Genomic DNA, 6,121 nt, shown 5'->3' with positions numbered 1-6,121 from the left:
ATATACTCGATCCTAATCTGGAGGACAACGGTGAAGGGTGCCCAACCCTGATCAGGGATGACCCTGATATTCATCAGCGGTACAGTAACCCTCCATGCGCAACTTGTGCTCATCTTCAGCTTGAACTCCTAAGGCACAACCGGGAAGTGCTTCATGAAGTCCAGAGGCATAGGAAGGCACTCCAGCTTCGGGGCAAGGATCACCTTCCAGAAGTGAGTTGGCCCCACCTCCTCATGGTAATGCCCATAGTTTCGGCACTTGCCGCTGGGGGGTTCCTCCACCAGCACGTCCTCGGCCGTGGATGGCACCTCCTCCAAGGCCGACACCACCTCCTTGCCCTTCTCCATGGCCAGCACCACCTCCTTACCCTTGTTCTCCGTCTTGATCTACATTATGAACAAGTCCAAAGTTTGATCAGCATTAAATCCTACCATTCAACGCCCCTATATTTACCCACCCAAACACTCTAGTACTTACCCACCACCGCACTTAATTAACCCTCAAGGTCTCTCACTCTCACACCTCTTCCACCTCTTCATCACCATGAATCCCATCCCCAACCCATTCTCGTGGGGCATTGGTTGGAGAGCTTTCTTCCTAGGGTGCTCGCTCGATGATCGCACCAAGTTCGAGAACACCATGGAAGTGTGCTCGAACTTCACAAGCATCGAGGACATGCACAAGGATGTTGACGTTTTTTGCTACCAAGCCAGGCTGGATATCTGACATGTGTAGAACAATGATTAGTCGAGGAAGGACGTTGCCTTCCCATGTGTCGTCAACATCAGGCCATGACATAAGAGATCTTCTACGGTGCCCCTCAACTTATGGTACTCCCGGGTAATTAGTGGTGGTACTCCTGGCCTCCTGGGTACACGTATTGGAGTACCATCCAATCTTAACCACTTGATTAGGACAAATGATGTGGTCAAGAAGGCGACGCTGGAGGAGTTGAAGACTGAAAGGATCGAGAAGAGGTGTCTAGAGGGGGTAAATAGACTCTTAGCAAGAAAAAGTTACAGTTTTTAATTTCTTTAAGTTGGGGTGGAGTTTTAGCACAAGTTTAAACATTCACAATACATATCAAGCAAGCATGACAAGAGTATATGAGCAGCGCATGCAATTTGCAAGAATGTAAAGGGATGGGATTGGAGTGTGCAAACGCAATTGGAGACACATAGATTTTTGGCGTGGTTCCGATAGGTGGTGCTATCGTACATCCACGTTGATGGAGACTTCAACCCACGAAGGGTAACGGTTGCGCAAGTCCACGGAGGGCTCCACCCACAAAGGGTCCACGAAGAAGCAACCTTGTCTATCCCACCATGGCCATCGCCCATGAAGGACTTGCCTCACTAGCGTAGATCTTCACGAAGTAGGCGATCTCCTTGCCCGTACAAACTCCTTGGTTCAACTCCACAATCTTGACGGAGGCTCCCAAGTGACACCTAACCAATCTAGGAGACACCACTCTCCAAAAGGTAATAGATGGTGTGTTGATGATGAACTCCTTGCTCTTGTGCTTCAAATGATAGTCTCCCCAACACTCAACTCTCTCTCATAGATTTGGATTTGGTGGAAAGATGATTGGAGTGGAAAGCAAGTTGGAGAAGGCTAGAGATCAAGATTTATGTGGTTGGAATGGAATATCTTGACCTCAACACATGATTAGGTGGTTCTCTCTCAGAAAATGTATGCTGGAAGTGTAGGCATGTTATGATGGCTCTCCCCACGAATGAAGAGTGGGTGGAGGGGTATATATAGCCTCCACACAAAATCTAACCGTTACACACAAATCACCAAACTCAATGGGACTGAATCAGCAAACTCGGTCGGACCGATTTAGTTCATAATGTGACCGTTAGGCAATTTGGTGGGACCGATATGATCAACTCGGTGGGACCGATGTGCTAGGGTTAGGGTAAAACCTCATCTCGGTTTGACCGATTACACAAACTCGGTGGGACCGATTTTTGTAATAAGCTAACCAGAGAGTTGGTCAGGCAAACTCGGTGAGACCGATTACAAATCTCGGTTAGACCGAATTTGTTGCAACAGGAACCAGAGAGTTTGCAAGCCCATCTCGGTGAGACCGAGATCCCATCGGTGAGACCGAATTGATTAGGGTTTCTGGCAGTGGCTATGTCAAGTGAAGTCGGTGGCGCCGGATAGAATGTTTCGGTGGGGCCGAGTTTGACTTTTGGTTTGGGACATATGTGGATATGAGAAAGTGGTTGAGGGTTTTGGAGCATCTCACTAAGCATTTTGAGCAAGCAAGCCATTAAGCAACACCTCACCCCCTTTTAATAGTATTGGCTTTCCTATGGACTCAATGTGATCTTGGATCACTAAAAGTAAAATGTAGAGTCTTGAGCTTTTGAGCTTGAGCCAATCTTTTGTCCTTAGCATTTTGAAGGAGTTCCACATCCTCTTGTCCACGCCACTCCATCTGTTGAACTTGTCTGAAATATTCTAGATAAAAACATTAGTCCAACAAGAGATATGTTGACATTAATTACCAAAACCACCTAGGGAGCACTTGTGCTTTCAATCTCCCCCTTTTTGGTAATTGATGACAACATACATCAAGGCTTTAGGTAAAGATAAAGAGAATAACAAGTAAAGCTTTGGAAGGACATGTAACATGCATAGGCTCCCCCTACATGTATGTAGTCATGTAAGAGCATGTGAATGCATAGACATGACAGAGCAAGCAATGTGTTACATGTATCTTGGCTATATGCATCAGAGCAAATGATATGAATATATGAAGTGTAACTTCATGTTCATGATTCCTTCTTGCAAACAATATGTACATTAGCAAGAAATCTTCATGCATATGAGTGTAATGCATAGACTTACCTTGTGATCTTGAGCTGGCTTAGGAAGAGATGAACCTGAGTAAACAAGGTTAGAGTAACACAGAAACATCTACTAGTCAGAGCAAGAGCTGCAAGCCACAAGAGTACCAAGATTGGGATGACATGTAGAGAGTGAGTACTAGGTACTCTATTGGATGTAGACATGTCCCCAAGGGTAAAGATGTGCAATAAATTTAAAGATTTCCTTCCCTAGAAGTCTTTCTCCCCCTGAATCTTTTATGGGATAATGGGAGAAAATAGGGAAACAAAATTAGAGCAAAACAGATCAGATCACAAATCATAACACAAATTGACATTGGCATGTCTTTCCCCTCTTAAAGACATGTGACTTCTCTCCTCTTGAACACCAAGCATCTGGGGCCTTAGATGTTATTCCTCTCTCCCCCTTGTTGAAGTACTCTCTCCCTTTTGAAGTGATTAAGCTCTGATGTGATCTCTCTCTCCCCCTTTGACATCAATTTCCAGGAAGGGATCTTCTGGAGTGTGAGTCAAAATAGGTTTGGTCCTTGAGTCACAGAGCAAAGCAGCATATAGAATGTGATGCTGGTAGAGGACAAGAATCATTGAGTGGAGCTCGAACAAAAGTGCAGGAACAAGTGGCAAATTGTCTTCTCTGCAGTGAAATCGGTAACACCGAGTTGTTCTCTTCGGTAGCACCAAATTGGTTCGGTTTGACCGAAAGCAACAGACCGGTGTGACCGAGTTCTACACAGAGAGAACATTTGTCACCTCAACTCACTAGGCAAATAAGATCTCACAAAGATTTGCAATGAATTAGCAGAAGGATTTGCAATGAATTGGATGCAGGAAATGCAGAACGAGACAGACAAAAGAAAAGAAAATCTAGATGAAGTTTTTTTTGATAAAGGGAAGGGGAACAAAAATGCAAGGAACAAATGCAAGAACTCATAGAAACACTAGAGAACTTCATCTAGAATAGGGCAGCGACAAAGTCACCTATGTTAGAGTATATTGACTGAGGAGTCAAGTGAGAACACTTGATCATAAGTCATACTCATCGTTAAAGCTCAAAATGGGGTTACCATTTTTCGTTTAAGCATTTGATGTATTCACATCTTGTTGAGCTGCTTTGACCCATGTCTTGGAGTAAAGCTTCTCTAAGATGGAATAACATACCTTGGGTGGTGGTGTTTGAACTTGATCATGTAGTTGAACTTGCGTGGAGTGCTCAAGGTTGATGTAGCGCATCAATGGTTGGGAGCACCACTTGTAGTTTGAGTTCATCTACCTACATGGGTTAGTCTTGCAAGGAAGAGCACTTGTGTATCCAAAATGACAATCATGAAACTTGATACCAAATGAAATTTGATATATAGAGTTTGTCAAAGGATATGTTGAAGGGTTTCATGCTTCCTTGTCTTCAACCACCATGTTGTAGAGACTTGGTGATGTAGAGATTGCTCAAGATGTGAGTGAGTTGCAATCCCATGGATTTAGATTCAACCAAATTCCTACAAGGATTAGATAGCATGCAAGGGTACAAATATATCCGAGACACTTGATCATAACATAAAAGTCAAGGATTAGTCATAAGCTCATGCCTTGCATGTATCCAAATGGAGTTCCTACTCCAAGTTTGAAGCATCAATGATGTCCAATTCACCTATCAAATGGAAAAATACTTTCTCATGAAGCGGTTTGGTGAATATATCCGCCAATTGCTTATCGGTACGAACATGCTTAAGATCAATGTCCCCTTTAGCAACATGATCTCGAATGAAATGATGAGGAGCTTCAGTATGCTTAGTTCGAGAATGTTGCATGGGATTGTGAGAAATATTAATAGCACTCTCATTGTCACAAAGCAATGGAACATGTTTCACATTGATCCCATAATCTTTAAGAGTTTGGGTCATCCAAAGTAACTGAGCACAACATGAACCGGCGGCAGTGTATTCCGCTTCGGCGGTGGATAAGGATACCGAGTTTTGTTTCTTGGAGGACCAAGACACAAGAGATCTACCAAGAAATTTAAAAGTACCCGAAGTGGATTTTCTATCAACCTTGTCTCCAGCATAGTCCGAATCGGAGTAGCCAACAAGATCAAAAGAAGACCTCTTAGGATACCAAATGCCAAAGTTTGGTGTATGTATTAAGTATCTCACTATCCTTTTCACAGCCTTAAGATGACATTCTTTGGGGGCTGCTTGATATCGTGCACACATGCACACACTTAGCATAATATCGGGACGGGAGGCACATAGATATAACAATGAACCAATCATAGAGCGGTAAACCTTTTGGTCAACCGATTTGCCATCCTTGGTCAAGTCAAGATGTCCACTAGTAGGCATGGGAGTTTTCATACCTTTGCTTTCTTGCATGTTGAACTTCTTGAATAAGTCCTTGTTGTACTTTGTTTGAGAAACAAAGGTGCCTTCCTTAGTTTGCTTGATTTGCAAACAAGAAAGAACTTGAGCTCACTCATCATAGACATCTCAAACTTCTTCGACATTAGCTTCCCAAACTTTTCACTAAAATGAGGGTTAGTCAAACCAAATATGATATCATCAACATAAATTTGGCATACAAATAATTCACCATTAACCCTTTTAGTAAAAAGAGTAGAATCTATTTTTCCAATCTCAAAGCCTTTTTCAATAAGGAACTTGGTCAAGCATTTATACCACGCTCTAGGAGCTTGTTTAGACCATAAAGAGCTTTGTGAAGTTTGTAAATGATACGTCTCCAACGTATCACGTATCTATAATTTTTGATTGTTCCATGCTATATTATCTTTTGTTTTGGACATAATTGGGCTTTATTATGCACTTTTATATTATTTTTGGGACTAACCTATTAACCGGAGGCCCAGACCAGAATTGTTGTTTTTTTGCCTATTTCAGAGTTTCGCAGAAAAAGAATATCAAACGGAGACCAAACGGAATGAAACCTTCGGGAACGTGATTTTCGGAACGAACATGATCCAGAGGACTTGGACCCTATGTCAAGAAAGCTACCAGGAAGCCACGAGGTAGGGGCCGCGCCTACCCCCCTGGGCGCGCCCTCCACCCTCGTGGGCCCCACGTTGCTCCACCGACGTACTCCTTCCTCCTATATATACCTACGTACCCCCAAACTACTACATACAGAGCCAAAAACCTAATTCCACCGCCGCAACCTTCTGTACCCGTGAGATCCCATCTTGGGGCCTGTTCCGGAGCTCCGCCGAAGGGGGCATCGATCACGGAGGGCTTCTACATCAACACCATAGCCTC

Source organism: Triticum aestivum, chromosome 3D, assembly GCF_018294505.1.
Source record: "Triticum aestivum cultivar Chinese Spring chromosome 3D, IWGSC CS RefSeq v2.1, whole genome shotgun sequence".
Taxonomy (NCBI): domain Eukaryota; kingdom Viridiplantae; phylum Streptophyta; class Magnoliopsida; order Poales; family Poaceae; genus Triticum; species Triticum aestivum.
This window is presented reverse-complemented; position numbering follows the sequence as displayed.